The sequence below is a fragment of the Cyprinodon variegatus genome, unplaced genomic scaffold (genome assembly GCF_000732505.1).
Source record: "Cyprinodon variegatus isolate N-32 unplaced genomic scaffold, C_variegatus-1.0 Scaffold1710, whole genome shotgun sequence".
Taxonomy (NCBI): Eukaryota; Metazoa; Chordata; class Actinopteri; order Cyprinodontiformes; family Cyprinodontidae; genus Cyprinodon; species Cyprinodon variegatus.
The window spans coordinates 31,062-39,722 of record NW_015152163.1 but is presented as its reverse complement, the minus strand read 5'-3'; the positions used below and the strand labels follow the sequence as shown (position 1 = coordinate 39,722).

The window sequence follows — 8,661 nt, the reverse complement described above, 5'->3', positions numbered from 1 at the left end:
ACCTAGAACAGATAATGGATGTCTATTCTATTAACATTTCTCTATCTGTAGAATGGGGCTGTTCTATGTGTTGTCTTTTCAATTCAGAGGGGCCCCCTGCCTGTCTTTAGGCCCCAAATTTCCTAAATCCGCCCCAGGTGACCTGTAACCCTCACCGGTTCGGTCAGACAGGTAAATGTCCGTCGCCACATGAGGGAAGTGAGCAGCTCCCGTCCTCCCAGTGCTGGGATATAACATTTCACCAGTTTAGGTTGGCTCGCTCAGGGCCCCCATCAACACACGTGGAAGTGACCCTCAGACGCCTCTCGCAGACCAGCCGGCGTGTGTGTGTGTGTTAGAGAGGAAGTGCACCAAGCAGCTGATGCAGTGTGTGCTATGTTAACCCATCTAAGGGCAGCAAAGCAACAACAAACACAAGATCACAGCGCTGAGGTCACCTCTGACCCCGCACCCTCCTCACAGTCAGCCAGATCGCTATCGCTCCGACAGTCACTGAACAGTCTCACACACACACACTTGCCATCATGGGTGTCCCTCAATATGTGTTTTCAATCATTGACTTCCCCTGGAGAAATCAAAGGGGTATGCTCAGCAGTAAATGATTGACATTTATTTTGAATGAAGGGCTCCGCCCAATCAGGCAGAACCTGCAGAGTGAAATCATCCCGCGCCCCCGGTCAGGCCACAAGGCTGCTCGTCTGCATCCCGGCAGAAAGAAGCCGGAGACGACCTGAGAAGCGGCCGATCTTCAGAGCTGCGGCCTTCAGGGTGACCTATGACCTCCGGCTGGATACGCCTTAACGTCGTACCTCCACGGATTTGATTTCTCTGCTGCCGTCAGCCGGCTCCTGGCCTGAGGATCTGAGGTAAGCGACGCCGCCGGCTGAGCTTAGAGGTTGGACTGGATATGCAGGATCAGAGTGAGAATAATGAACCAAATTGGGTCACATGACTGTGCTGTTCTCCAGTGGAGGTGTCTGGTTTCTCAGGGACAGAACCAGCTCAGCGTCTGGCCCAGTTGAGTAAACGCTGAGCTCCAAACACTGAACACACACTCTAAACTTCATTACAGAGACCTCCACCGTTTTGTTGATCATGCCCCCCCCTCCCCTCCCCAAATGAGAATTGAATTTCTTTTCTTTTTGTTTATGTTATCATTTTGTAGTGGACTATAGGGCAGAGAGGAGGGGTGCTGGGAGGGGGGGGCTCATACACAGTTTAATGAAGTATTTACAGATAATTCCAGCTGTCAAATACTTGAGCTGGATGACATAGTGCAGAGTGCTGACGTTTAGAGCTGACCCCCCTCCTCCAGCTCGCCCACCTCCTCGGTTAGCAGGCGGATTTGATTTCAGGTAAGAACTTATTATTGGGTGGAAAAGAGGCCAGCGAGGGCTTTTACTGAAAGCAAAACAATCCTCTGCGTGGCAGATCAGAGCTGGAAGAGAAGCACAGATAGCTGCTGTCTGCCCTCATGTGTGTTTGGACTCTGAAACACCAGAACCTCCCCGGCTTTCAGCTCCGACCCGCTTCCCCTGCAGAAAATGAAGTCATTAGGAGTCACTTCTAATAATTGGAGACAAGCAGAAATGTTGAGCTGAAAAATCCACCCTGAAGAGAAGCTTTTTAAACCTTCAGACTTGTTTTGTCATGAAAATGATCTTAAAGCTTTTAGGGTGAGTTAAACCGTAGCTGTCAACTATTTAGAGCTTCATCCTGGCTGAGACAGGGAAAACTTTTCTGCTGTAAAATACAGAGAAACACTTAAAGGCCATCATTTCCAATATATATATATATATATATATATATATATATAGGGCTATAATATATAAATTAGTTATGATAATGGCTGCATAAATAAAAGAAAAAAATGATGATATGATGTAATAATAATATTTATTTAAAAACCTGGAGATTATTTTCTTTCATTCAGTTTTACCCCCAAAAAACAAAACTTAAATTCATAATTAAGCTCTAATGTTATTTTATATGTCCTTATTAAATGTTTCTGAGAAACAAAATACATTTTAAAACTTATGATCAACAAAATATTAGCTTTTAAACAATTTATAATTAAAATATCACGCTTTTAATTACAATTAAGGTTCACAATAAGTTGTTTTAATGTTTAAAATAAGTAAATTATTTTAAACAACTCATTAATCAGGTATGGAATATAATAATAATAATAATAATAATAATAATAATAATAATAATAATAATAATAATAATAATAATAATAATAATGATAATTTAAATGCCAGGGGTCCGTGAAGTGGGCCGTGGCGCTGCGGGCTGCGTGGGTTCGGCCCCTCATGTTGCTGAGCAGCTCTAATGGAGCCGGGAGTCCTGACCTCTGCATGGAAGCAATTAGCGGGCGGCCCGAAAGTGACAAATTAAAGACAAATTAATGCTTCGCGGAAACGAGATCCATCCTTTCAAAACAAGCCATTCGGACCCATTTCTGGGCCATCAGCGCCACGGGAGCCCACAGACACGCGGGGGCCCTGCTCTGCGTGGGGCAGCAGATATCTGACCATGTAGATCAGATCCTCTTAGTTCCTTTATTCCCTCTGAGAGGAAATAACATTTTATTTATTTTAATGAAATATTTTTATTCTCTTCTTCACAAACATCCTTGCTGTAAAAACGCGCAGAAAGATGCGGCATCATTCTGCGCAATCTAAGATAATAATAATAATAATAATAATAATAATAATAATAATAATAATAATAATAATAATAATAATAATAATAATAATAATAATAATAATAATATCTTTCTGCAGGAAATTTTCCTCTTATTAAAGTTTTCCTCAGATGAATCTGAGATTCTCCTCTAAAAAGATCAAAATCGACTGAAAATATTCTGTCAATTCGAAGTTAAGCCAAAGCATTTTCTTAAGAAACAAAAGTTTAAAATGTGGAAACGCTATTCCGCCATTTTTTTCTGGATTTTAATGATTGTCTTATTTCTATTTCTGATCAGTTTTCTCGTCTTTTTCTTGATCTTCTGGGTTTTATGGATGAACAGGAGCCTCGAACTCGCAGTTTTATGGTGATCTGGTTGGAGATGTTACAGATATAACAGGACTGGACTGGATTTGATCTTTTTCCACCATCAGGAAGGATTATTTTCAAAGGAAATTAAAAGTCTCCATTTTATTTCTGGGAGCATTAAAGCATTGGAACCATTTAATCATCAAATAAAACGTCTTTCTGGTTCCTTAAATGTAATTTAAAAATAAGTTTCCTGTTATATTATTATTATTTAAAAAAAATACTGGACCTTTTATTATTATTTTTTATTATTCGTTTGATTTTTGCTGCTTTATTTCGCTCTTGCGCGCAGTGGTGACAGAACCGCAGTGTTTCCAGCTCACACTGGGATCCTGACCGTTTAGATCCACCCTGAGGATCGAGCTCGTCCTTCTGGTCCCACTCTGAGTGGATGAGGAGCGCCTCAGCCTCTCCATGTTCACCACACAGCCGCGCTGTTTGCACAGATGATGCCTCCAGACCCGCTCCATCCAACCAGGTGCAGAGACACCGAGCCGGAGCCATGCGCTGCAATCAGAGGAGCTGCAGAAAAAAAAAGAAGGAAAATATGAAACTCTGTCATTAATTGTTTAAAGAATAATTAATTCTGCATCAGTTCAGCTGCAGGCTGGAACTTATTGCGCGTCGTTCTTAACGCTTCATTTTGCCTGATCCAACCCAGACGCATTCTTCTCCAAATGATCCTGCTGACTTGTTGAATTTTAAATGAGCTTTGTGCCGAAGGTCTGCTCTGTGGAAAATCACTTTTTTTCCCCCCAATTAATTCGCTCTTTTTAAATAAAATCCTGTTATTTTTCTGTTTATCCTCTCAGCAGAGGCCTGACCTGCGCCACACGCGTGTTCCTCCACGCATTAACGAGCCCCCGATCTTTGGCATCATTGCTGCTGCAGAATCTTCCACGCAGCCTGTTTATTTCAGAGATCAATATTTGATCCTGCTGTCTGAATTTACCTGCTCGTTTGACTCGATCTGCAGAAAAAAGAAGTGGAAAATAAAAGGTTTCAATAATTTACAGCGAATTTTTATGCGCAACGGAATCATTTCTGTTTTCACGCAACAAAACAGCCTCTAAATTAAACTGAACCAACTGGAAGCCTTTGATCTTTGCCCAAAATATTTCACTCCATTATTTCACTTAATCTGAGTGGATTGGACACGTTTTACCTTCAGATTAATTTTACCTGGACCTCTGCTGTCTGTGCTGCTACTGTAACAGATGTACTAATAATAATAATTATTATTATAATAAAGTAAATACTCAGTTTGTGAAGATAATTACATAAAATGTTAAATTACAGTTTGCGTCATAATTAATAAATATTTTTTTATTTATTGCTCAGTTAAATCCGGAATAAACTGCGTTTCCACAGGGTCAAATTAATCCTGATATTTTTTCTGTTTTTTTTTTTTTAAATGTTGAACCAAACCTTCCTGTTGAAGTTTTAATCATTAAAATAAATATATAAATTGCTTTAGAGTGAAAATCAATTCCGCCTTTTCATCTTTCGCAGATGAAGCTGAATAATTCATGTTGCGGCGCTCAGGCCCGCGTGTCCTCTGTGCGTGACCCGCACTCCGTGCGGCGCCCACGCAGCCATAGAGCGACGTGGAAAACCCACTGGAGTTTGGACGGTTGTTGTGTTTTTTTTTCTTTCTTTTTTTTATTATAAGAAGGTTTTTCTATTTGCTTTTATTCAGCGTGACTCCACGCGGGCTCTATAGGAGCAGCCGGCCCAAGGCAGAGCCAAACTGGGCTGCTTTAAGCTCCCCCAGTCCAGTAGGGGGCGTCCAAAGGAGCAAAGATTATTCAAGAATATAAATTCTATATTAATCTCTAAAATGGTGGAGAAAGAAATAGCTTTCATATTTGCTGCTTTCTTTTATTGAATTTTAAATCGATAACAAACTGGTTTGAATCCATTAAGTTTTTGCTCCAGACTTTCAGTAACTGATCGGTTTTAATTTTACCTTTAATCACAGAAAAGTTAAATAAACTGATCCTATAAAAGTCGAACCAATTAATGTTTCCTGTAACATGTTTCAAAAACTTTTAAAACCAATAAGACTTTTCTCATTTTTAATGCTTTACAGCCTGTTTGCTGCTGATGTGTTTTAATATATTCAAACACGTTTTAATATAATAAATAAAGCGAAGCAACAGATACAAGTAAACTAAAAAAATAATTTATAAATCCAGTTTTGAATGAGTTTATATAACATTTATTTGTTTAAATGTAGTGGGTTTTATATCCTGATTATCTTTCCGTTCTTTTATCTTTTATTTAGTTGCTGCTAATAATTAATAATAATAATTTTTAAACAAAAGTTGCTTTAATAAACAGATGCAGATTTTCATTATTACATTTCCACCATAGCAGCAAATGCAGCCTTAGGTTCATTACTGGCCTCCAAATGGCCTCCCTCCCCTTTGGTTGCCAAGGCGACGATAGGCCTATTTGACTCCAACATCAAATGTTGTACAGGATCTCAGATAATGTAGGACGCCTCTGCCTTTACACGAACATGAGCCCTAAAAGAGCTCCATTAATGGCCGACCTGTTGGTTGGATTCAAACCTGTAAACATTTCCTGCAAAAGTCAACTTCTTCTTTGAGCAACGTCATGATAAATGACAGAAAGTGTTTTGCTCTGGGAAGACACTCCCTGCAGCAACCCTGGGTGACATTTGACCTCCTCTATAGCTTCCTTATCTATTAGACACGGCGCTGTGACATCTGTCTATCACCTCCCAGGTTTATGATTAACACAAGAGCGCATCTGATGAGCACACACCTATGCTCATCCCACACTTATTATTAGGCTACTTATTAACATTCACTTCAGTTTGTTCCTGTAGGATGAGACTGAAAGAAGCTGCAGCTCAGATATCAGCCTGATAAACTTCCTGCTTTAGACCAAGAGGTTTGTTTCCTAAATCTAAATAAGTCATTGCTTCTTAAATTAAATGCTGTTTTTCTTAAATTGAGGAGGAAAGTGAGACACTGCCTATAGAACAAGACAGTTTACATTTAAAATAAGATAAAAACAATTGCATTGTCTTATTTTAAGTGCATATTATCTTATTTTAGGAGTAAAATACTGATTCCATTGGGAAATCATCTTATTTACCTGCTCAAATTAAGAGTAAAAACACTTAATTTAAGAAATCTTTAGTTATTTCTAGATTGTTTTTGCAGTGTAATGTCTCCTGGTAGGTTGCAGGAGATAAACAGACCTGCACTGCAAAAATGAGCTAGAAATAAGTCAACATTTTTTAAATTAAATGAATTAACCCAAAATTTAAGCTGGTAAATAGGATAATTTTTTAATGGAATGGGTATTTTTACTGTTTAAATAAAATATGCACTTGAAATACAATTGTTTTTTTTTCTTATTTTAAATGTCAATTGTCTTGTTCCATTGACAAAGGGTCTCACCTACCTCCTCAATTCAAGAACAAATGCACTTATAAAAGGAAAAAATGACTTATCTAGATTTAGATTTTTTAAATTTATTTATTTATTTATAATTAACAGAGATAATTTAATGCATGAACTTCCTGCTTTGGTCTGGTGGTCAGTAGCACTGCAGTTTGTTGTTTTAATACGGACTCATCATTTATTTTGGAATAAACCAAATGTTATTTAAACTCAAGCATCCATAGAATAGCTTAAACTAAAAAACAATAAATGCTTACTATTTTTTAGATGAAAATTTTTTAATTCTTCAAGAAAATGTCCATCCTGTCCTCAGTCTATGGAACCGGCCGCTATAATACTCCCAGCCAGCAGAGGGCAGCAGAGGGCGTTCAGCCTGATTTTAAGATGCTCAAATTCTAATTTAATCTCAGACTGGATTAATTATCAGGAGAGAAAGGTTAATAATTTATCATTTCATTAATCAAGGTCAGGGGTGGGTAATTCAGTTCCAGAGGGCCGCTATCCTGCTGTTGGTTCAACACCTGAATCAAGTAATTAGATGATTGAGAGGACTGTGGAGGAACTGACTGCACACTGAGGAGGTTAATTGAGTAGTGTTGGACCAATGATGGCTGTAAAAGCTGCAGGATAGCGGCCCCCCAGGAAGTGGAATTGCCCACCTCTGATCAAGGTGCTGAGAGTATGAAAAAATTTTTGGGTTCTGCTGGAGGTTTCTTCCTGTTAAAAGGAAGTTTTTCCTCCCCACTGTCGCTACAAGCACGCTTAGTGTGAGGGATTGATGAAGAGTCAATTAGTTGATGCAATCAGCTGGTTTTCCTTGGATAGAAAAATCTGACTGGATGATGGTGAACTGGAAAGTGCCTTGAGATGACATGATGTGAATTGGCGCCATAGAAATAAACTGAATAGAATGTTTGACGTTTATTGGATATTTAAGGATTCTTTTTGTCTCCCTTAAGCTGCTTTTCTTTTAAAGGAATATTAAAAAAATGCATAAAAGGTCAGAAATAATAATTTTGTTCTCCTGGCCTGCTGGTCTACAGCAGCTGCGCTCTTTGCTTATGCCTCGGGCCGCGCTACCTTTTCCTGATCCGGATCAGCAGAGTTCCTCTGGTCACTTCCAGTAGAGATCCGGCCCCCAGAGCCCAGCCGTGGCCCCCGCCCTCTCTCCCTGTCTCTCCTCCCCTCTCTCCTCCCTCTATCAGCCGTCAGCGCAGGGACGATTGGAAGTGACAGAGTGATTAGAGAGAGCTCCTCTGCGCCGCTGCACAACTGGAACTCAGTCGCTGCTGTTTTTACTTTTCACTCAGGTTTGGGTTTATTTTTTCATCTCGGACTGACGGCGTTTTTTTTTTCCTTGCGCCTCTTGCCTCTTTTCTCTCTTTTTCCTTTCGAGGATGAAGACGTGATTCCAGATCCGGAGCAGTTTGGAGACGCGCAGAGGAGCAGCGAGGAGGAAAGGGAAAAAAAAAAAAAAAAGTGAAGGAGAAGCATCCAGGACGCCGCGCTCACTGTCCGGTCCGCGGATCCGCTGCTGAACGCTCCTCATCCGGCCGCCGCAGCTTTACGCACGCCGCGCCGCTCTGCGCACGACCCGCACAGAAACAAACTGAGAAGTTTTTTTTTCCATTTCGCTCCGGATCTTCTGCTCCGAGTTCAGATCTGGTCCGACAGCAGCAGGACCCGGACCCAAACCAAGGTCCAGCCCTGGATTCACTACTGCTGATCAATGGACAGAGCCTCTTCGGCGGGCAGCAGCGCTACAGACACGCCGTGAACAGTGAGTGAAGCCCGGGCACCTCCACACACACACACCCACACCCACCCAGGACACCCTCACACACACACACACACACACACACTGGACACCTGGCAGAACCTGTAAATAAAGAGAGCAGGAATGAAGACCTCTTCATCATCCTCATCATCTTCCTCTCTTTTTTAATACTTTTAATTTGTCGTTAGAAGGAAAAAATACTGTAATTATATATAAATAAAATACCTCAGTAAAACTCACAGGTAAACCTGCAGTTATTTGATAATTCAGCATAATTCCTGCTGGAATTTGGTTTTTAATTAGACATAATTTATTTTATGGAGTAATATTTCTATATATTACTATATATAAAATATATATATCAATAATATTTATATTCTATAC

At 40.0% G+C, this 8,661-nt stretch overlaps 1 protein-coding gene across 1 annotated transcript in view; it reads left to right on the top strand.

The window, feature by feature from the left end:
• The first annotated feature begins 8,026 nt into the window (after positions 1-8,026).
• Positions 8,027-8,661, top strand: part of LOC107104372 (DNA-binding protein SATB2-like) — a 28,040-nt gene continuing 27,405 nt past the window's right edge. The window contains exon 1 of the mRNA XM_015404365.1: positions 8,027-8,280. The gene's annotated coding sequence lies outside the window, so the exon portion shown is untranslated. The remainder of the gene's footprint in view (positions 8,281-8,661) is intronic.